Source organism: Anser anser, assembly GCF_964211835.1.
Source record: "Anser anser genome assembly, chromosome: 3".
Classification (NCBI taxonomy): Eukaryota; Metazoa; Chordata; class Aves; order Anseriformes; family Anatidae; genus Anser; species Anser anser.
This window is the reverse complement of record NC_139722.1, coordinates 53,077,792-53,103,035: the sequence shown is the minus strand read 5'-3', so window position 1 is coordinate 53,103,035 and position 25,244 is coordinate 53,077,792. Positions and strand designations below refer to the sequence as shown.

At 36.6% G+C, this 25,244-nt stretch overlaps 2 protein-coding genes across 4 annotated transcripts in view; one reads left to right on the top strand and one right to left on the bottom strand.

The window, feature by feature from the left end:
- Positions 1-25,244, bottom strand: part of LOC310896699 (dermatan-sulfate epimerase) — a 202,226-nt gene that overhangs the window by 152,640 nt on the left and 24,342 nt on the right. The window lies entirely within an intron of this gene.
- The window catches only part of COL10A1 (collagen type X alpha 1 chain), a 90,097-nt gene that overhangs the window by 52,306 nt on the left and 12,547 nt on the right, over positions 1-25,244 (top strand). The window contains exon 1 of one of the 3 annotated variants that reach the window (XM_083829314.1): positions 19,465-24,597. The exons of the other annotated variants lie outside the window; for them this stretch is intronic. The gene's annotated coding sequence lies outside the window, so the exon portion shown is untranslated. Of the gene's footprint in view, positions 1-19,464; positions 24,598-25,244 lie in introns of those variants that run through there. 3 annotated transcript variants of the gene reach the window in all.

Sequence of the window (25,244 nt, the reverse complement as noted above, 5' to 3'; positions counted from 1 at the left end):
CATCTAAATTGAACTAGAATTACTCATAAAAGTAGGCACTATTGGGAAATAAAAGAGCAAGACTCTGGTACTCCAACAAACAAGGGCTAAATTCTCCAACTGGTCTCTCCTGTCCCATGCAGATGACATTTTCTGTGCTAAACTGCACACTTAAATTCTTGTAGTAAAACATGTGAAATTGTAGGCCAAGTTTTTAAAGCTTACAAGGTAACCATAATGTTTACATCTGTGGGAATTACTCAGAGACACCTTTAGTTTTAAATAGAAATGTAAGAACATTTCTAGCACTCTGTTGTGTGTCCTTTTTTGTTCTTTAAAAACACTTTTTCCTTCTGAGCGATTTCTAGTCTGAATGCAGGAAGAAAACTGTCACCTGTTTGTCACTTAGTAAGACCAGGTCTTCTCTATTCATTTCTCTTACTACTATGATAAAGCATAATACAAAAGAACAGAATGAATAAGTTTTACGTGAAATATAAACATACAAATGCTACTGGAGGGTGCTGAAGCTGCTCCAACAGAATGCCTGTTATGTGCTGTGATGAGCAAAAGAGCTATTTTCAGTGATGGAGTTCTCACTCCATCAAGTGCCTTTGTACAGCTCCGCTGTCCTACCGAAATAAGGAATCGAATATAAAATTGTTCAGAAAGTTACACAGAGAAATGTTATTGTTACAATCACGCAGCTTGATGCAAAATTTCACACGGGTTATTATCTCTCACAACCACATTGCTCTTGCTGTTCTGGAAAACCATCCAAGACTGGGTTAATCCTTCTGTTTTCAATAAAATATTACATCTCTTGTCCATTACATACAAATATTAGACAATTAAATGAATGCAAGATAGTAGACTTCTCAAATTTATAATAATAAAATAAAAGGACTCAACAAACAACTGCAGCAAGGTGCTATTTTCATTTACTTCTATGTAGTCAACCAGATTATGAGAGCTCATTTCCATTTTATCCTTAAACACAAATGAGCTGTACAGACAATGTAATAATTACATATGTAATTATGTTCTACCATATAGAAATATTATTGCATACAGGAAAATAAACGCATATTTTAAAAAATAGCTATAATAAAATATGTTGTGAATAATGAAAAATTACATTTGGAACCAAATTAGGCAAACAAAAATGATTTAGGAAATGTAGAAAGGACAATGGAAGGAGAAATAGAAGGGCCAAATTTTGTTAGTAAATTTCACATAAAGACACATGTACTATTCCTTTATATAAGATGTTTTGTGGAAATCACATATTTCTGTGTTTTTCACATGATTTTTTAAAATCTAATTTGAAACTCGAAAAAGAATGAAGAAATATCATACTATGCATTAAGCATTAGAAATTGAAAGCTGTTTGCAGATCAGTTGAGCTGCCGTAATTTGTGGACTTCAGTCCTCAGGCAAACCAAAAAAGATAATAAAATGAACAACTGCATTCCAGCTGGGAAACAGCAGTATACTCTCAGGCTAAACTCGAACCACTAATATTAATTTAAATAATTTTCTCCATCCTCAGTGTTAATATGATTTTTCCTGTTTTTTTTTTTTTTTTTCCCAGCAACTGCTAAGAAAACAAAATAGGGTTATAGATGAGGGCAAGTTCAAATAGTTCTACTTATAACAGAAAATAATATATTTCTTGTAAGGCTACAAATAATCAACAGCCATCTCCCAGTGGCATCTTACATTCTCACCTAGGAAAAACACTCTTTCTATACTACCACAGACAGCAGTTACATATTTTAATACTTTGAGTTGAAATAAATAAGTAGCACTGTTTTTACTCACTCACTTTAAAATATTTTAATGTACTTTTCAACTAACTTGGCACCATCCACCTCTCCTACCATGTCTCTGCAAAGCTTCTGTAGCCAAAGTAAACATGTTGGGTTTCATGGGAAAAGGCCAGTTTGGAAAGACAGATTTACAAGCTGACCATATATAACAAAGTTGGAATGGCTAAATTAGTGATGGGAAAATATTTGTTAATCTTCTGTCATCTTTTCCAGGTTGAAGGTTGCCCTCTTTTCTCAAAATACCTTTATGTCACATACACGCACATGCATATATTCAATTTTCTTTCAATAAGAGCAAATAACATACGAAACATAATGAAACTGAGCCACAAACTTCCTGGCATTTCACAATAATATTTTGATGAATATTTTGATGAAACAGGGTTTCAGAGACAAAGACCTCAAAAAGCTTTCCCAACAAAACATCTGTTTGAATAAAAAATGCTTTTTCAAAAAAAAACAACAACAAACAAACAGATTTTAGAATGTTAAGATTTCTTTCCATTTGTGGAGGACATAAGAAATGTAGTTACTGAGGAATTTAATGCCATTTTCTAAGAGCTCACTTCATCAGGCTTTTTTATCTTCCTTGAACTATCATATTGTGCATATAACTGCTTCCGCTGCTCTTTCAAGGCATAAGACTTAATTGCTAACTTTGTATTACTAGCAAGGTAAATTATGCTTTTCTGGAATCCATGAGAAGGTGAAAATTATGCATAGCTGAACTGGAAATTATTTTCAGAAAAAAAAAAATAGCACAGTGACTGAACTAGGTATTAGCACTGAACAACTTGGACACCTCCTTTTTTAAAAACAAATTAATGCCTACTTTGGGCAAATCCATACTCCACTGAATTAAGTCTGGCTAGTATAAAAATCCTATTTAGCCAACATTGCAAGTATGAAAGCTGTGGTTCATCCTCAAAGAAGGCATATTTATAGTATTTTCTGTTCAATCATTTTTAAAATGTGTATCTATACCTATTTATCTTACTGGAACAGTTAGAAGAAGTAAAAATAAAACCTTCAGGACTGATTGGCTTGATTTTTTTTTCCTCATCAAATTCTCATTTGAGTACCAAAATTTGTACTTTATAATAATGTTGGCTGATGTAGCAGTAGGTACTACTCCTCCTAGTACATGTTGGGAGGCTCCTCCTGCCTTAAATCAGCCCCATAGTGTTGCTTCTATCAGCACACTATCAAATGTTTTTAAAAGAAATTAAGCTGTCTTCTGTAACTCAACCTGCTTCACGGAGGGAAAAAAAAACATGATCATACTAACCAAAAAGATAATTGTTCTCTGAATCACGTGAGTGGTCTGTGTGATTATATGGGGCTGCTCGTGTGCTGTAAACAGAACTCATTCAGCTGACTCAGTAAATAAAAGCATGAGTCAACTTTTGAGCTAAAGAAAGTAGCTCTTATACTATTATCTGAACTAGCCTTTTTGGGAGACAAAGACTAATGCTACCTAATGTCACTTACACAAATATTTAGCTATTCACATTGTCTAGTGTGTAGAGCAGGGCTTTTGATATACCTACACTTCCAGAACATAAACGACATCTATTTAAAATGAGGAAAGACAAAAGCTCTCGCATTTTTCTTGGGGTGAAGCTGTGATATTTATTTATTTATTTATTTATAATTCTATGGAGGTTATGGTAAAATCACTGCTGATACAAAGAAAGTGTTCATTTTCCATATAGATGAGGAGCTTTTATTCATAAGGACTCTCAGACTTTTCAGCCCTGTTTGTAAAAACTGTAGTAGCTTCAATTTCTCAGAAACAGTATTTCACATATAAGTTTAACTACAACAGATGTTCTTTGCTAAAAGGAAAATATCTGCTTTTCCAATGGGTGTGGAAATATTTATCTTCTACTTTCTTTAAAATCACTCAATCACCAAGTGAAGTTCTAGGAACGCAGTGTAACAGATACCGAGGCTTATCCTCTCCAGATTCAATACTTTGTACTTATTAGTTTCTGCCGCTTCCTACTACTTAGTAGATAACTCATATTTACTGCAAACATTAGCATTTGTCATATACAAACTACCATATTTCTCAGCTCAGTATTAAGAAGGTCTTCAGTCCAAAATCCTAAGTACACACAATAGTATTTCCAGCCTCCTCGCTCATCCAGATCCAAAGCTGCTTTCCACTAAGCATCCAACTGAAAACTGCAGCGTGGAGGAGGTTCCTGCCAATTTTCAGTTTTGTATGCTCTGGCATGCAGATGGAAATATTTTGGTGCAAAAGTTCTTTTCCCTCTCCAGCAGCATTCTTTTTCCACTCTTCACAGATTCTGTAACAGTACCACTATTTCTTTTTGCTGTAATTTGATAATTTATTTTTACACGACCAGAACTGGCAGTTCTATACGAGCTCTTGAACACAGCAGAAATATCTACACAGGCAGGTACAAACAGACTCTGCGTACAGCCTGAGCTGGCTGCATACACAGCAGTGGCAATCTGCAAGCAGTTTGGCTGCACTAGCATGGATGTCCCCTGGCTAAGGCATTTCTCCATGCCCAGGCATTGCACCACTCACGTAGCTTCTAGTCAAGACCTGTTTAACTTCTGCAGAAGTTTGTCAGGTGCCAACTGTATAAATATGTCCCCATGTGCTCTGAGGCCCAAGCATCAAAAGGCAGGATATGTATGCTTCGTGCAGCTGGCCAGAGGCATGATATATGCTGAGGAGCATCCTCTCATAAAGCTGCAACTGCTGGAGAAGAGGCAACCTCCCAGTAACTCAAATGGAAGCCCAACAAACCTACTAGGGTCAACTGAAAATTAGCACCAGATAATGTGATATAGCACTCGTGAAGAGTTAATAACGACAGTCAGAGGAAAAGTACAACCTGCTACCACAGTCTCAAAACAGAAATCAGTGTCCCAAATTTATTTGTGTGTGTTTGGCAAGTCACAGAAAGGGTTTTATACTCACTCCTCTAGCAATAAATAAATAAATAAATAGATAAATAAATAAATAAAAGCTGTTTTGGTGACTCAGAACTCGCCAGATGCGAGTTCAGTCAAGCATCTGTCTTGAAAATACTGAAATACCTCAGGTAGGTCATGTAGGCTTTCGGCCTGCCAGTCTTGACAGCATTCCTTTGTTGACTCATATTTGCTACCACAGCTTTATTTCTACCTTAGCCTTTCCTGTTTAAATTCATTTTCCACCTTGAATGACACACTTCAGACTATTTTAGCAGACTATTCTAATAGAAAACCTTTGACTAGGGCAGGACTTTTGTCAACACGGACAAAGTCAGGATCCAACAAACTCTACTTACAAATGCATGGGGTCAGTCTAGACATCTTCTCTGGTGAACAGTAAAGTCTGTCATTTTGCTTCCCATCATTTGTACATTAGACAAGTTTTAGTGTATAGAGCCTGAAATAATTTTGAAACTACTTCTAATTTTGCTTTTGGGAACAACTCTCTTTAGAGGCATAAGAAATTAATTAAATAAAGATTTATACTTAAAAGCATTAATTAAGATTTCTCATAAGATGATTACATTGCTTAAAACTGTTTTACTCTGTTTTCTAATATTGGACCAAATATATAATTAAGCAAGATGTCCTGCAAGGGAAAAAAAATATTTTTTGAGAACAGTTTTGGCTTCTTATGCAGCTGTGGTTATCCATGGGAGATTATTTGCCTTTTTTTGTTTGGTGAAAAAGAAAAAAAAAACAAAAACACTTGAAAAAGCAAAGACTTTGACACAACTAAGAGTAAAGTCTCAAGAACAGTTCAAAGAATATTACTCCTTCAATAATAAAAGAATGATGCTCCTCTTTCTTTTGAGTTTGCAGATGAATATTCTAAATAGCATATTTACTATATTTTGCTATAGCTTGCCTGGCATTGGCAGACCTCTCTTAGATGTCAATTAGTAGAGAAGATGAATGTCTATGTAAGGAGCTAGTTGAAATCAAATATTAGAAATACGTGGTTATATACTTTCTATATAATTTTATAAATTTGTCTGGATTCATTTTTTTTACATCACTCCTTCAAAACTTACGAATTTTTTGTAATAAAAACTTCATTTATGATTTTCATATGTGGTCTGAAAATGGTGCTGGGAACAAATGCTGAAGAGAAGATGATGCTAGAAAATTTTCTATCTCCATATACACAAAAGACACCTTTCATAAATAAGATTATTTTTTAAGTTTATTTGTGCAATTCTATTATCCAATTTGTACACTTATATAAAGTATACGCAGATATATACATGTAAATATTAGTAGCACACCATATGTTGTATCTAAAAGACAGAGTATCCAGATCATGTCCAAACAAGCAGGAAGAATTAAAAAACTGATCAACAGAAAGGTATGAAAATGGAACCACTCAACTAATTTTTAAAGCAGCATATGAGAGAGAGAAAAAAACATATTGAAACTAATAAACTAAGAAAAATGAGGTTCCTTCAGAAAGGTAAAACGGATTGTGTGAAATAGGTCAAATAGCAGACTGCGAGAGGAAGTCTCTTCCCAATAGCAGGGGGTCTCTCCTGATCCTGCCAGTGACACAAGGTGGTCAATCAGACAGCTACTTTCATCCTGTGTGGGACACGCAGACATTGGGACACATGATGACCAAAACTAAGTATTTATAGGACATTTATTTAGAAGCTTTATGAGATATATAATGAAAGATATGTCATGCATAAGCAAGTTCTTATTTGGCTTATAAAAAAGAAAATGTGGGAATTTTCAATTGAACAGCAGCACAAGAGAGAGGAAGGACTTCTAAATAGGAGAAATCAAGAGGCACAATTTGCTGGAAAAAAAAAAAGGATCTGAGACTAAGAAAGAAGCAGGCTTCAGATGAGAAACAGGAGGGAAGAATGTAGCAGTAGCAGAGGGAAAGGAAGGAAAGGAACAAGGTAAGAAAAGATGGGCATGAGAAAAGACACCAAAGGACAGTAAGACTAGAAAAGTATATATTCATTACTCCACCTCACATAATGAATGAACCATCTGATGCTTCACTTGGGAATTAACATAAAATTTAAGAGTTTAGGCCTCAGACTTCAAAAAGGTCTTCAATCCAGCAGTGAAGTGCGAGCATTTCTGAACTTAAAAGTGAAAATATAGAAATGAAACCATAAACGACACTATGCAACAACACAGCTTACAATACTTAACTGATTAGTTTCTGTCTTCTCCTAACTGAAAGTGGTGGGAGAAGTGAGTTGAAATGATTGTGTAAACACAAACCTTCAAGTCTGGTTCAGTAAGGTCAACCTTATCTGAGTCCATCAGTAATCAACAGAAGGGTTAAATGAAGTTTTATATTTTACCTCAACAGCTTGCTTCAGTCTGCACGTAACATTTCCAGGTTTGTGTGCTTTCCTGAAATATATCTGGTCTTGATGTCGGAGACAGGACAGTGGGCTAAGAGGAGCACAGCTCAGCCCCACTGGGCATTTCTTCTGTTTTTACTGACTCGGATGCTTCAGTAAGCCAGTCGCGCAAAATACAAGTTACTTGCAAAAGGACAGGAAAATCATCCAACAGACATCATCAACCAACAGACAAGGACCAAAAAATATCATCGGGTAAAGTTCAAACTGACTCATCAGCATTTAGAAAACTCAACAATGGAGGCAGGGAATTAAAGAAACTGGGACTGAAACAATATTTAATCACATTGAAGTCTATATGACCAAATTGTGTACGTATTTAAAATACTCCCCTGTCCACAGAAAGGGAGATAAAAGCTCCAATTTTACCAGCATAGTACCTTTTCAGGGAGAGCACATGATAGCTGTTTTTGTAAGATTCTTCTGAAACCTGACAATTGCTCATTCTGACTGGCAAGTACAGAACTGATGTTCATGCCTAACTGAATTGTATCATAATTAACAAAGGATAAAAATGATTTTACGTGTAACATATATCAACAAGCCTACAATCCAAGCATGTGCTAGAAGACATTATAAAATTTCCGCTGCCCAAAATTAATAACACAGCTCCTAGTGAAACAGATAAGATAAAATGCTGGGCAGGTGTTTGTGAAATCTGCCTCAGGCTAAAACATATCTTCAAGCAGCCTACGAATGAAGAAAAACATCCTTAAAGGTATTCAGGCACTGCCAGCCTGCTGAAATCAATTCTAAGTTGCAGTCCTTACATGCAGGCCTCTACCTTTAACAACATGGTATATAATGATCCACTTAACCATTCTGCACATTTGTTCATAAAAACAGCTACAGATTATTGACCATAGGATAACATTCTAAATGACAAGAAACTAAGCAAAAAAGATGAAGCCATCTGACAAAAAAGCAATTATCTAAAAATGTATAGACCGTGAAGTCATCCGTTAACTAGACAAACTGGAAACCTGACAACCTACTATAGTTCAATAAATATAGGAAAAGCAGAAACGCCAAGGAAAAGCAGCAGACAGCTACTCCCATGCTTTTAGGTTATATCAAAGCCTTCTTACTTCTATGAAGGCGATATATTAGCCTTAGTGTTTTGAGTTTGACCCCAAGCAGCTAAGAGAGATACACATGGAATACAGCAGATGAAAAATAAAAGTTTTCATAATAGTTTTTTTTGTTGTTGTTCATTTTTAATAAAGCAATAGAGAAATAAAAGTGCTTTACAATTCCCCAAACATAGCTTTAGAAAATCATACGTTATAAGACATGAATTCCTAAACAAATTATACAGTAAAAATTTACATACTTTAATATGTAAAACCTGAAGTATGATCTGTTAAATCTCATTAAAGAGAAGGAACACTTTTCTGTGACTTGGTATTTTGCCGTATGGCTCCTTGTCAAGATTTTTTTAAAAAAAAAGGAAGAAGGAAACACTTGGAATAGTAATTTCCTGTGAAGAAAGTATCCTAAGAGTTATGTAAAAGTTGGCTATGTAAATTCTTTTAATTAACTCATACCATTTTTTCTGGTTTATGCATTTTTTGATGTAATCTAACTAGTAAAACACAGAGCATTGCAATCTTTTGCACCATTTGGTGTACAATTCAAATGTTCACGTCCAGACCATGAGTGGCCAATTCTCCTGACAGAAACAGCCATGGACCTAAATCCTCCTATGGCCTGGGGCCACCAGAAAGAAACCACACATGGAAGCTAAATCCTGAGGAAGTTCTAGAAGCAGATCTGAGGTAGAAGATTGCACCTTCCCTACAGAAACCAAGTCCTGGAATACGCATATGGAGGAAAGTGGTTTTTTAACTGTGGAGAGGCAAATTCTCCTTTCCAATTGAGGTTGTGATGTGCCATACTCTTGTGGGACAGGGGTGTACAGCTGACCTCGTACCAGCCCACAGTGGATCAGGAAACTCAGGTACAAGCATTACAAAGGCTACAGGTAGGTGGGGGTCTTGGCAGCATGGCTGCTAAAGAATGAAGAAGCCGCAGTTCTCGTAGTATGTACACTGCGAGGAGCAGACTGGCATAGAATCATAGAATCATTCAGGTTGGAGAAGACCTCTAAGATCATCTAGTCCAACCTTTAACCTAGTACTAAAGCACACCACTAAACCACGCTACTAAGTTCTACATCCACATGTTTCTTGAAAATCTCCATGGATGGTGACTCAACCATTTCCCTGGGCAGCCTATTCCAATGCTACACAACCCTTTCATTGAAGAAATTTCTCTCAATATCCAACCTAAACCTCCCTTGGCACAATTTGAGGCCACTCCCCCTCATCACTTGGTGTTTGGGAGGAGAGCCTAAACTCCACCTCACTATAGCCTCCTCTAAGGCAACTGTAGAGTGTGGTAAGTGTCTCCACTGAGCCTCCTCTAAGCTAAACAACCCCAGCTTCCTCAGAAGTCTTGTTCTATAGACCCCTCAACACCAGCTTCACAACTCTTCTCTGGACATGCTCCAGCATCTCAATGTCCTTCTGGTAGTGAGGGGCCCAAAACCGAACACAGTATTCAAAGTGCAGCCTCACCAGAGTCAAGTACACTTCAATCACTTCCCTATTTTTGTTTTTTCTGATACAAGCCAGGATGCTGTTGGCCTTCTTGGCCACCTGAGTACACTGCTGGCTTGTATTCAGCCAGCTATAGACCAATATCCACCCCCAAGTCCCTTTATGCTGGGCAGCTTTCCAGCCACTCTTCCCTCAGCCTGTACAATTTCATGGGGTTGTTGTGCCCCAAGTGCAGGACCCAGCATGTCCACCCAGGGTAGTATGGGGAAGAAGAGCTCCAACCTCACTGCCTTCTCTGAAGATGGTGTAACCTTCTAAACTAAGCTCTGAGGTAGTCAGCCACAACAATTCCTGAGTCTCCCAAATCAAAACAAGGCGGTATAGTTTTGCAAAGTTCATTTTTACATGCATATTACAATGGCATTGCACAATACTCTAATACCAAATTCACATTAAAAGGAAAAAAAGAAAACTCCTGCCAAGCATCTGAAAGATATGATGGCAACTAATCTAAAGGGAGCTCCCTGAAGTGATAAGTAGGAATTCTCCTCCTGAGAGTCAACAGAAGTATGTGAAGCGACCAGAGCAATGCATAGCTCAATTAGAGCTGGGATGTTATGTCTTTAAAGATATGCTCTAATTTAAAATACAAAAACACAAGCTTCAGGCAGAAAAAGAAGCTACTGGACAAACTTTTTGGCTTGTGTTATGACAGTCGGAATGGATTATTACAATTTCCCAGTCTGGCTTTATCCGCTGAAGATATTTAAAATTATGTTTTGCACAACAGAGATTAAGCTGGAGACACATGCCAAGACTCTAGAGAATTACTGTGAAACCTGGTAGTGATTTCTCACAGCAAGAAGGCTCTTCACTCTCGCCAAGTTTAAACCTAGTTGAAGAAAACAAGTGACAGAGCACCAGCAAGAAGAAACCTGAAACGAGTGGCATACAATAAAAACATCCTTCCCCCCCCCCCGCTGGAAGAAGCTCCTGTCAAGTTCATGGGCATAAACAAAAGAAAAATGCCCTCAATTCCAAAGCTGACCTGACTGAGCAGATAGCATTCTTGGGCTGCCATCACAACAGAAACATTTAATCACAAGCCTGAGTCACTCTGCAGGTTCTCAGAGCTCAGAGCCAAGAAGAAGGCTTTTTTTTTTTTTTTTTTTTTGTATGCCTACAAGTAAAAAGAGTGAGAAACATAAAACTTGACTTCTATCCAATACATCCAGACTAGCACTCAAACTGAAATGACCTTCTGCTCTGCTGAATGGAAAGGTGCTATTTAAGACCAAACAGACTGAAAATTCTGGTCTCACTGAGCACGAGGGGAAATTATAGTAACAAAATTAGAAAATACAAAGCTTTCACCAGAAGTAGGTAGTGATTCCTTCTGAAGTTTTATGTTTGTTGGCTTTTGTCTCCAATTGTATTTTTATAGGAACACATTCTAAAGTAAGTCAACAGGCAAACCAGCATCTTCTGTGGTCTAATGCTAAATATTGACTTTTGGATATAGTATTTTTGAATGGATGTTTAAGTAGACTGAAATAAGATCAAAATCAGATGCTCGTTAATTTTTTCTATTTAAAAGTAGCAATTCTATGTCAACAGAGTCAGACAATTTACAGCAAGAATATACTATATTATGTTGCAGTTTCTTGTTATCTGAAGCCTTTCAGACAGCTTAAAAAAAATTATTTCCTTCTCTGTCTGGGCCTTGTTTTTCAGAAAAAGTCACTCACCCTACTCATGCTGTTTGGCTTAAAGGAACTCCTGATAATGCAGGAGTTTGAAGAGCAGATATAAGGAGCAAATTTTTTTCACTCATGCTATGTTAAATGGCATAGATAGAACACAGTAAATAGTATGATGAAGCATAGAGAAGCAGACAGCAAAAAATTAGAAAGAATTACTAAAATGCAGAGACAAGAAAGAATTACTGAAATACAGAGACAAGCCTTCGTTTGTAAAAAAATATTTGTAAAATACTTCACTTATAAAAAGTACTGAGTACATGTTTTATGTGAAATGTGTAGCATTCACATTTCTAGTTAAAATATAAGAGTTTAGTCCATCTACATGTACATATACCAGCCCAAAGAATCTTCAGGGAAGAAATCCTGCAGCGCTAAAGGGAGTAAAACCACATTCTGACATACTGCTGGAAAGAGGATAGACTGAAAGCTGTTTCTTTACAGTTTGCCATTTTGCTTTTTGTCAGCTTTGGAAAGCACCATTCAGGAAGTGACAGGCTGTCAAAAAATCAGCAGTAAAGTAGAGGAACAGCAAAGAAGGGTATTCTTAAAATGCTTATACACATTGTTTATACTAATCATATTCTACTTAAAAAACCCACAAAGCAAAACAAATGAACAAATCCCTTTGTTGCTGTAGGGTATATCAGAATCTTCTATCATTGCAGTGTGTCCCTTCATGCTTCCAAAGGGAATAGGTGAAGAATCAACATGGATCACAGAATGATGGCACACATTTATATACCTGTTAAATGTCATTTAAATTACTTTGTATAACAGAACACTTCTGAAATATGGTCTTACACATTGTGGCAAGACCATATTTCCCCCTCCCAGGGATGCTCCCCAAGAGATATTGATAACTCTAACCATATTTACAGTCCTCTACAGATTGTTCTGAAATATATATAGTACACAGAATTAATAGTCCAATCAGCTCCAAAATATAGAGAATATAGAAAGAAATATAGAATATATAGAATATAGAAAGCATCTTAAATCCTAACATTGAAAGACAACAACTAAAATCCAGAGCAGACATTTTGTACCAGACTAAAGAAAATAAATGCCAGATCTTGGGAAAACACAATTAAAAAAACAAAACAAACAAAACAAAACAAAAAACCACAACCACACCGCAATTCTGAGTTCTGAAGTTCTGAACAACTTTGTCATTGTTTTTGTACTTCAAAGGTGAAAAACATTTTTTTTTTCCAAAAGTGCCGGGAACATTCCAATACTCATCTTCAAAAAGTTCTCCAGATGCAAAATTCATAAATGATTGGGATGAAAAAGAGAAGAAGGCCTCACAGGAAGCCTGAAGCTGATGTACTTGTGAAAAACTTTTCCCAAGCACTAGTTTAGATTCTCAGAGGAAAGTAAATATCAGTAAAGAGAGAGAAAGCAGAGATGACAAATGATCAAGCTTTGACTTATGGAATTAAAGAGGGTACATGCGAAACATTTGCATTCTTTCTCGTGAAGATTTAATTCATAGCAATTTATAATCTTTATACAAAGCACTTTCAAAAACACTTATTTTAAAGATTAAACAGATCTTTATAATAATATTAAATATTATGTCTTTAATAAAAAGTAGATAAAGTAAAGGTAGCTTGCTTCAAACACAAACAAACAAGAAACAACAAAAAACAGGTGCCCTTAATTGTAGAAGTATAAGGGAAAATAGCATAACCATTAAAATAGCTACCAGATGTTATAACACCATTTGCTTCATTTCTAATGTGAAGTGTGAAGTTTCCTCAAGATTTTGTTTACAGACAATTAGAACATTGGCAAATTTTCACCATTCCAACCACAAGCTTATACTTTTTTTCAGAAAGGTTCATTTAAAATGGTTAGTCCATTCCTTAATGAAAATATTAGGAGTAAAATTTCTGCTCTAGTTCTGTACACCCATTTTGCAAAGCAGCTCCAAGTCCCCCCTTTTTTTTTGCTTTGATCTGGAATTTGTTACACATTGCTCTAATGTGCAAAATACCACTTCTGCCACTGTGATGAAATTCTGTACAACTATTACAAATTTCAGATTGTATAGGCATAGTACAGACTAACTAGAGTTTGGCAGCCACATGTCTTGTAAGGCAGCCCCTGAGACCTCACAGCTACTCAGACATTTAATGGATCACTCCCCAAAAGAGAGAGAGACTGTTTCTTTTGGAAGAGGCAGTCGCAGAGTATAACCTTGTTTGCTTTGTTCTCCAAGCACAAGAACAGAAACTTAAGAGATGCTTCTTACGTGCCTTCCATGTACAACAGAAGAGGACTGCCACATGACATAAATGCATTAGCAGAGGAAAGTGCTGTGCTAAAGGGGTACAAGGAGCTGGTAAAGTCTGGATGGGCCAGATCATTTATTCCTCAGTGGCTGACTCATAGGTAACATCATTGCAACAGCTTCTAATCAAATTCTGTAGAAACCAAGGATTGTTTTCTTAGACAAAATGAGTCTTTACAGGGAGATCTTTGTCTCTGCACCTAAAAGATGATCCAGAATAAGCTTAAATATTCCAAAGCAGTTCTAGAAAGAACATGACAGAACCATGTCTACTACATTTGTGAAATTGACATTCATTTGCAAATGCAAAAGTTTGTCTGATCTTTATTTAGCACTTTTGATTCCCAGCAACTGGAAAAGGTATTAAAGCTATTGTATACTATTAGTAAATAGTTTTTAATGTTGTTCAGAGATTATTTCGCATGTCAAAGAAATTCTGCCCTTGCTCCTGCCAGCCTTCTAGCTCCCAGTTTTTCAGTAGTGTTGGAACTCACTGCATGACTACCTTAAATATATTTTCCCTTAAAGTACCTGTAAACTCTTGGTGCACAAACAAACAAACAAAAAACAGTTCTAAATTACATGAAAGTCTCAGGAATAAAGTACTGCCTGAAGGCCTGTAAGAAAGAAGTCTGCCAGAAGCAGCACAGTTCACGTAAACATCCTGCGGTCATCAGCAGCCCAAGGTAGAATCCAGCTCTGAAACCCACTACAACTTATGCACACAGGACATACCAGAAATGCTCTAGATTTAGACGTGTATAAAAAGGAACCAGGAAAAAAAATGCTACTAATTTTAATTTTACTTTTATTTACTAATACTTGAGTAAGCAAATACATCCCACCATAGGTTACACAGGAGGTTTATTTTCTGAAACAATAAGCTCTCTCAATGACCTAACGTGTTCTTGGTGACCTAATATTTCAACTGACAAACAGTGTTATTTTAGGTTATGAAAAAAGGGAGAGAGTTTAAAGGTACTTAGCTTTGTATATAAGTATTTCGACCTGGTAAATGAAAGGGTTTCAATCCAAAAACCAAATTCGAAATCTCATTCCTGTAACTTAACTCTATTTCTCAATTATGCAAAAAATGTGAAGTACCTTTAAAAAAAGATAACATGCAGAATGAGATTGCAAATATAAAGACAAAGTGTTGCTTTGCTGCTAGTGCAGAACTGCATAACCTAATAAGCCACACAATGGCAACAAAGCAATGCTGAATTGACGCTACCAGATTTAATGATAAATGACATGATGAACCTAGCATGAATAAAATGTATCAAGCAAGATATACATAACACCTCCTGTAACAGCATTCATTTTAGCCCTAGCTTTGCAGATCCCACATTTTCCTTGTTTTTTCTTCACTCCTATTATTTCTGCTGAAAAATAACATAGAGTAACACAGCAAGGTGTCACAGAGCTCTCAGGGTTTATATACATCCTCCCTCATTTTCTATACAGCTTAAAAATCTTTCCTGGTCATCATGACATTTCTTCCTCTGCAGACAGGCAGCAATACTAGCTTTCCAACTGGAATCGACAGCTTGTGGGTGGCCATATCTTTGCACCATTTGGATAGTTTAGAATATGTGCTAGGGAAGACAGCCACTTGTTTAAGTCACACCCCTCTTCATTTCTGGCTGAGGTCAATCTGTAAAAAACGCCATGAAATTTGGAGTTGGCTACAATAAGAGGGATTCCCAGAGCATCCTCAGATATTTACATCATCTTCAGGACAATCTTGATCAATTCTCACTCTCCTATGTTTCAGTGCTATAGCTACGATAGTTAGTTGTTTTTTTTTTTAAGTTCTAACCAGAGGTGTAGAACTCCTGCAATTTGCACAACATACTTCTGAAGTTTACTTTCAAGAGCTGCAAAGACCTACTAAATCCATTCAGCAACAAGCATAAAATGAAATCAAACTACAGCAGTTTCACACTCAAAATATAGTGAGTTTGAGATATCAGTCACAACAGTATAATATATAGCAAAAGGAGTATTCCTAACCGCAAATTGCACAGTATACAATCTCAAACTATTGTTTGTAATCTCTGTAGCCAGAGATTGCCTGTTCCCATACCAGCTTGGAGCAGAGCACAAGCTGACCATAAAGCATTTGCCATGCCTTTCCCCCTGATTTTGTAGCAGCTCAAGACAGGTTGCGGCCAGACTGCTAAGCAGAGTAAAACTACTACAGCTTTTCAGCACTAAGGCCCAACAGCCTGCAAATAGCCAGAAAGGATGGGATTCAGGCCCAGATTAAGGCACCTACACTTAATGTAGTTTAATCTCCAAATCAGTTGTACGCAAACACCATTTGTATATCCCGATCGTATGTACTACGTAGGTTCATCTACGTATTCACCTAGTGTGGTGAAATGCTCAGAAGTCTTCTGCAGTAGCACATGACATTGGCAGCAGCTGCTGACAGCAGAGCAGCCTCCTCCTTGCTTATGGACCATGAGCTGCTCAACAAAGACAGTCCCAAAAACTTTACCGCCACCTACATCCCTAGCCAAGCTACTGCCAGAGAAGCTGTTTCAAGAACAAAAACTGTCTGTCAGACAACACAGAATAAAATGGTTCGTTGGTTAACAAATCAGATGGTGACCTGGGATTTGTGGATTCAGTTCCTTGCTTTGCAACTTCACCAATCTTCGGTAAATCCATTAATGCTTAAACATATTCACATTAGAACACTTTAACAACATATAATTCAAGCACTCATTACTTGCTTACATCTCACCATCAGTGGGTACAGAAGTCTTCTAACTTCACCTCCAGCAAGAATTCAGTTTTTGGTTTTGTTTTTCCACCACTTACCGCAGCAACAGCAGCATCAGAAACTATCATCTTCGGAAACCAGCTTTGGTCAGGCTGCCTATCCCGAGTTCAGGAGTCCCTGTCTGTCTGTCCCTGGTATCTGGACTGATTTCACTAGTTGGGGAAGCACTTACCTGCTCCTTACCTCCACATAAGAACCACTTCTATGTAATTATCATCCAGTCCTCAAACCTTTGAATGTGAGAGCCTACTGGTTAAAGTACTTTAAAAAGTTGAGCTTTTCAATTCCATCTTTCTCCTATAAAATGCAAGGGACATTAAACCCTGGGGACTTTACTCAGGTAATGTGGAAAGTGTCACCTATAAAACTTTGCAGCCCTGATGTGTTTTCCCTAACATTAAAAGCAACCACTTTATCAACTCTTTATTACAAGCAGATAATTATGACTCTCCTTGATGGCAACATAATGCTTGTAAAAATCCAGTCTAAGCTTACTGAAACTACACACAGTCTTATTATTAATCACAAAGAACAATTAGGGTCCATGCACCTGAGCTTATTTTGCATAAGCAATATATTCTTTAAAGTTTGTGTGCACCCACAAACAGAGCTTTCCTATGTTTCCATTTAAATAAATGAAAAGGAACCAGTAATATTTAAAATGCTTAACATTGTTAAAAAAAAAAACAAAACACAAACAAATCTCTTATTTTTATATTGAAGTCAAACAACTTTTATTTGTCTTAGCTGTAAAAGTCTGCATTTTTTTCCACCTTTGGCACATGTTTTTAAACATGAAAGTTTAAAAACAACTCTGTGCCAACTGTCCAAACCACAGCAGGTAGTAAGGTCAATGAATGGGATTATTCAGCAGGCTGACTACCTGCTCTAGTGGGTATGCTTGAAAAAGTAGTTCTTATACCTATTTTTCACCAACTGTTTGGAAGATTCCCACTAATTATGGGATACCTGAGGAAGCTGCTTGAACTTGTTCACCTTTGGGAAAATAGGAGTGGTTCCCACCTTTATTTTAATTTAATTTAATTTAATTTTATTTTATTTTATTTTATTTTATTTTATTTTTTACCATTGTTTCTACTTTATTCACTTTGGTCCGGGGACTCTGAAAGAAACCTCAGGTCCAGCAGACACAGAGGTAGGACAAGATACTAAACACTCTAGTAAAAATCAGAGAAAAATAGAGTATAAATTAAATAAAACAAATGCTTCTTCCCCACCCCCCCCAAAAACAAGAAAACAAACAAAATACACCATGACTATTTAGCAATTTTGTGCTTTTATGTGAATACAGTTTCTGCTGTTGTGTATCAGATTTGGCAACACTGGGCTGAAAAATTAAACTAAAACAATAGAATCATCAAGAACTTACAAAAAAAAAAGAATACGCTGTAATATTTCAAGAGCAAGTACACATTTTAGGTGTTTTAAATCATTTAACACATCCTGTAAAATGACTTGGACTTATGGAAAACAAGCCTCCCTCCTTCCAGCACTCCTAGGAAAGTTTGACTACATTTTACCCCAAATCAAATTCTTACTAATTCAGCTTGCAGAAAAACTTCATATTAATACAACTGAGAGTCAGCATCAGAGAATACTGAAAATGAGCATCTGCAGGTAAAAGCAGCTGGAAGCCTCTTCACTTGTCCATATTTAAACAGCTTCAGAAATAGTTTTGTAGAATCCCCTCCTCAAAATTCAAAGCCAAATTCTCATATTTGCTTAGATAATCTAGTGCTCAGGCCCTCTGACTCATTATTTTTCTAAAAACGTGCACAAAGTTAACTGGATTTTTCATCTGTTCTTCCCCTCTTGTCAGGAAGATGCAAGTCTTGGTATTTCCAATTTAAAATGATTACATTTTTAAACAAATCTACTGAAAATCCAAAATTTTAAAATCTCCGTATAAACATTTACTGCATTTCATCAGAAATACAACCGTGGAAGAAAATATTAGTATTAACATAGATAAACAGCACTCTTTTTTTTTTTTTTTAAATCTTGAAAACTAGTCCGTTTTTAGTTAAAGCAAGGCCTCTGGTATGAGTTTCAAATTAATGCATTAATTTGATCAATACTTCTTGATTTTACTTTCAAAGGAAGGGGAGTAAAGAATAAAAAAGGCCAGGCCAGCAGCATAGCCAAGGTACTGGAAATATCTTTCCTAGCACCAGTACTGCTGTTTGGTACATTTTACTCTTGTATTATTAATTCTCAAAGATAGTGGAAGATTTTCTTAGTTTTATAGAAGCACAATGCAACAGAAACATTACAGTGTGGTTAAAAAGCATTCATCAATATTATCTGAATTTGAGGAATATATAAACTGCAATACATGTCAGACTATGTGGAACTTCCTGATGTTTCAGCTTGGCTACTCAGTGCCTCTGCAGGTTAACTCACCAGAATGCAACTCCAAATATTTAACTGGGTGTCATCTATTTAAATATACCGCTATACTAAATATGGCTCTTGTGATCAACAGTTACCTGGACTGAACATAAATGTCAGCAGACAGTCTTGCAGTGCCAGAATAATTACAGACCATCTTTCCATTACTACTTAAGAGCAGGACATTTTTTCAACCACAATTACAACTGTTAAAAGTATAAGGGCTTTATGTATATAAAAAGACTAATACGGAACCGTAGGGGTAACACAGTTTGTTTTGTTTGATTTGAAGAGAATTATTTATTATATCTCAAAGTATGAATACAGATAGGACTACCCAGTCCTGCAGATTCCCTCAATCAAGCATCTATTAACTACAAAAGACATGCATTTTGATACTCAGAAGAAATCCAACTTACTTTGCAACTAGCAAGGTAAACAAATTCTTCACCAAGATGTTGTCTAATCCTATGCAGTCCAAGTGTCTAGCGTTGGAACAGAAAGTAGCCTCCATGCACATAAAAAGTAGCAATGATTACAAACAAAACAAAAAGCCACACATGAAAAACAGAAGTAAAAAACAGCCTTCCCACAGCTATCGAATTCACAAATTATCCTGCTGCCTACTTCTTTGGGTGTGTTTGACTGTGCTCAGTGAGGAGTTGAAAAACTTCTGTATTCGTTTTCCCCATTAAAAAAGGTGCAACAGAACATTTTGTTCCTCTGCACATCCATTTACAGCTCACCTGGCTGTTACCACAGGAACGTGTGGATTGTTCAGCACTGCGTGACGGAAAAAAAGAGAGTTGGACAGTCTTAATGCATGGAGCTGAGATGATTTAGTGGTATCCAGAGTGTCATAAAGTGCACCACAAACTGGGAAACCTAATTACTCTTAATTTCATGGCAGGCTTCCGAATTCCCCTTAGGAATCCCGGACTGCCTCTCATAACAGAACTTACAATTGGAGAATTTCTTCCTCGGAGGTGGTGCTACAACTTACTAGAGGCCAGTGCAAAAAACCATAGCTTCCACAAGTTTTGGGAATATGCACTTTTATACAGGAAAATTTACCACAGACTATGGTAGACTCTTCCAAGTTTATTTCAGGCAGATAACAAAATTGGAACTGACAACAGAGAGCATTAGTTATAGATACTGAGCCATAAGAACCAAAATAATGCTCTTAACAGTGTTGAGATTTTACATCATCAATAAAAAGTTACTCCAAAGTTTTCAGATTAGTCTTTAATCTACAGGAAAAATCTTCCACTGATACATTCTTGCCTCTTTCTTCAGAGCAGAGATTATTTGGCCAAACAAAAGGAGTTAAGCACCCCTGGTTCCTTGGGTACCATATTTTAACAGAAAAAGTAATTATAAACTACAAAATAATTAGGATTAAGGCTGACAATGAATTATTAAAAATAAGACAAATTCAGAGTTAAAGCTGTGAATTATTGCTTTCAAGAAGTCACAGTTCATTGAAAGTATTTAAGCACATGCTTTGTACTTAGATGATGCAAAATCAAGATCATATAGTCGAAGTCAAAACAATAAATCTAAGCATATTCACACTGAAAATCCTCAGCATCAGGAACACAGTTAGCCAATTCCCACTTATTGGAAAAAACTAGCCAGCCTTTCTCTGAGTTTTGCTCTCTCCATTTTTTTTTTTTTAATTTTAATTTTTTAAGGCTGTGTATAGGTGTGTGTGAAAGGGAGTGGTTGGTAGTTTTACTGCAGTTTATGCTTAATTAAGATGTTCCACACTCCTTCCCTGTAAGCACTTGCTTACTGTGGACTCATTCAAGTCACCATTTGAGTAACTTGCAGGGTAGTGGTAAAAGTCAGTTCCCATTTCCCAAAGCAGGGTGTCACTTCTGTACCACTTATGCCTGTGTTTCCATTGGCTCTGTAGAAGTAAGAAACAGGTCTTTTTGGAAAGCATACGCACTTACTGACGAGTAAACAACATTCAGCCAGGAAACACACTGAAATAGAGCAGACTGCTGCAAACAGCATTAAGGACTGCAATTCCAGTATCTACTTCACGTAGTCCACAGTAATTCTATCTGGAGGCTTTTTACTGCAGTTAAGTTTAGTAATGAAATAGTTGAAGTCCAATCTTGAAGGAATACTACAATGGCTACTTCTACATGGACTGAGGATGCCAGTACAAAACTAAAAGCAAGTCCTGGAATGGCGCGATGGATAAACATGTCCCACTGTTAATCCTGACTGTTAGGACAGTGGGACAAGGGGAAGAAGCGGGAGTGAAGACGCCTACATGGGAAAGGCAACTTTCCAAGTGCATAGCTACAAAACAAAAGCACATGAATTTTAATACCTTGCAAACAGGTATGAAAATAACCTTTCCAAAATATGTGCTGTTACTGTAAATAGGTATACACAAGTATGCCTACTGCACATATTTTTGCACGTGCAAACATACACCAAAGCCGACCTTCGCACACATGCCTGAGAGCTAAAGGCATGTTAGCGCTCTACTAATAGGCAACAGCCACAGCATCAGGGAAAACATACAACAGGAGCAAACTCCAATTCTACCTCAACTTCCCACAACCACAAAAAAACAAAACCTCAAACCAAAGTAGCAGCATAAGATAGCACAATAGGGTGGAGCTCAGGCTAAACATAAGGACAACAGTTTTGCCTGTATATACCTTTTGACCCCGTAACCATCCCTATGTACATACAGACACAGAGATTATTCACCTCCCTGCCCCTAAGGAGCCAAGGCAGGAAGTGAGGCTGCTGGACAAATAGGAGTGGACATTATTGGTGCTTTTGTACCATAAGTGTGTCTGCTTTGGGGGTATTTATGAATTAGGCTAGAAATTAGCATGAAATTGTGTGTGCACAGAACTGTTGCCTGCTGTTCCTAACTTAGCCAAACATTGTCAAATTAGCAACAACCACACTTCCCACTAAGGGCTATATATTTAAATGCTTTAAAATCAGAAATTATTTTTGGATTTATGCAAACCAAAAAATGGGGTTTGGAGTTGTTTTCATTAATAGAGGAAATAAACTCTATGCCCATACATTTGCTCTTTCTATCAAAAGTGGATGGCTGGATTCTCATTTGAATGTATAGAGACAAACCTTTAAACGAAGCAGCTTGAGATGTTACACAAACAACTTGAAGATAGAGTTTCCTTCTTGAAAAGATTAAAAGGAACTGAATGCACATACAGGGAGTAGAAATGTCATCTCAGACATGCAAATATTCTCAGAAAACCACTGACCAGATTGGGCACACAATTTTAATGGGGAAAGCAGTCTGAAGACTTCTTCAGAGGAAAGCGTTTATTTACAGAAATTGATGTTATTTAGAGGATAGCTAGGAAGAAGAAGGCTAGAAGAACTGTTCGACAATACATTAAATAAATTATTGCAGTAGTCTTTAAATCCCAACTTTAATACAGCCCTCTAGTAAGCAAATGTATTAGCACAATCGTAAACAGAATAGACTTGATGGTCCATTGGTCTCTTTCAGTACAGGAACTTGTGTTCTAGGATATTTGCCACAATACATAAAAGCCAAAAAAGTTGTCATTGGTAGCATGTGGAATTAAACAAAGACACAAAGCAGGTAGAATTCAGCCCATGTTAACCTGTCATTCCACAAGATAGCTGCACAGTTCAGGGCCACTAGCTCAGTCTACTGGCTGGAAAGGTAACAGATCTCCCTGCTGCACCTACCATGCATGAGAACTCACAGTAACACAGGTTATTTATTAGTATTCCTGTAGTACAGTATGCGAATCCCCTTACTTAGTTACAGTATTTCTACCGTGTCTATTAGGACATGGGTGCATATACATTCCTCTGTATAGATATGACTTGTACCTCACCAGAGGGCTCTCCAGACAGCTTCTACAAACGACAAATTAACTTGAATAATAAACACAACTTTACATGCTCACTTCATCAAGACAGTAATTTATAGCACATGCCCAGCTTCCTTTAGTAAAAGCACAGATAGCCTTTATCTTTTTTTTTTTTTTTCCACTAATCTTTAGTGGAAGAGAAACTAAGAATTTTAAACATGTCCAAAAATCTAACTCCCACAAGACTGAACTCAATGTAACAATGTTAAGTGAAGTCTGCAACTGGCAAAGAAATATTAACACACAGGTAACTTAGACATAGGTATTTTTCCCGAGAATGTTAGATAAAGGCAAAAAGTGCACTATATATTTAGTTGTACAATTTCATCCCAAACAAGAAAGGTTTATTTCTTGTCTCTCATTTCTGCTCTTAAATGATGTTTCACAAACAATTCAAGAACTAAAAATTACTGACTGTCCAGTACTGAGCACTAATAAAAGTGATGCTGAAACACTGTACTATTCCATTATTTATTCAGAAAGAAATCACAATGTGTGGATACAGTCTGTTAAGCAAGATCAGTTTAACAAAATGTCTTAAAGGCTAGAACTAATCTATAACCTCAAGGAAAAAAAAAACTAAAAAAACTTGTAATCGATTTTGAGCCACCAACACTAAAACAGTGATCACTTAAATTTATTGGTGTAATCATTTAATAGGAACAACATACATCTAGTAAAAATAAAGCAATAAACACATTTGATTGAACAAATAAATAAAAAATAAAAAAAACCTGCTGAGTACAGAACAGATCAAAAAAGTCCCACCAGCCCCAAACATCAGCCTTGATAACACTTGCATATTTTAGCAGTATGGATTGCAATATGTTTGTCACAAATGAATATGACAAACTTCTCATTGTAGGCTTACATTTCAAGAATCCATAACACAAAAACATTACTTGCAGCATACACTGAATAGGTGATATTGTACCTCCAGCATCAGAACAGCTGTAAGTCTAGATATACGATCTGAAGATAATAATCTCCAAAACCAATAACTGGTTAAAAGTAATCTTAAGGTTCACACACAACTCCCAACTTAACATTTTAACTGACTGTAAGCTCTCCATTTGTATGTCAGTGAACAGCTACTCACATAAGTAGTCTCTAAACTTCAGTGGAGTTACTCCTGAAGGTAACAGCTCATCAAAGTTCAAAATATATAATTCTTTCTTTAAAACATTCACACAAAAATACAAATGAAGCACCTAGAATCATCAACCTTACTTACAAGTTCATGATTTTTTCCAGTGTTACCTTTCTCACTTCTAAAGACAGAAGGGACCCAAAATTTTAGAAAATACAAACTATAAGCAATAAAATTTCATTAACAATAAGAAATCCAAGAGAAGGTGAAGAAAAAAAAAAAAAAGGCTTAACAGGATCTAAAATGTCTACCCAAAATAGATTCCCCCACCCCTAAAAAACACACATATACACACAGATAATTACTGCTTACTGATTTTGGGGGAGGAGCTTATGTCCAGCAGTCACCCAACTAGGGGGAAAATCGTATAAATACTCAAGGGTGACACCTGAAATCATCAGCTTCTGCTCACTCACCAGTGGCAGAAGAACTCCTCACTAGAGGAGGATTTGCAACTCTACTGCCCTGCGTTGGAGCTCCACAACATTTTGGTATGCTATCATTTCATTTCATTTCATTTCATTTCATTTCATTTCATTTCATTCTGTTTGGTTTTGATGCTAACTTCTACAGGATACTTGCTTTCTGGCTGGTGAGGGAAGTGGGTGGATAGTTAAGGGACAGGGACAGCTTCCTTACTGCCACTGGAGGTATTTGAAAGGCGACAGATAAAAACTTGCTTTCAAACAAAGCAATATGAGATTTTAGCCATTGATGCTGAAAGGAGCCAGGACTTCATATTTCATTTGCTGTAGCATTAGAGAGAAGCGATAAGGTTATGGTGCGATGTCTGTAATAGCCACTGAAAACGCTTCTTCATTCCAGGAGTTGTGATATATGCAACTCCTGAACTTTGTTTTGGGGTCCTGGTGTAATTAGGAGAACAATCACTGTTTCTGAAGACAGTGGTTTTAAATAAGATGACACCTATTTAAAATTATTCTCTTTACAAAAGTGAGACCACTGCCTCTAAGCTCTCTCTTGTATATCTCATACAGACACACAAGAACTCAAAATCTTTAGTTAGCAATACTGATTCCCTTTTCCTTAGAGAACTTTTCACAGACAGTGAAAGCAGGAGAAAGTAATCACAAAATAATGATACTTTTAACACCAACAGCTTAAGAAAATTCATTTT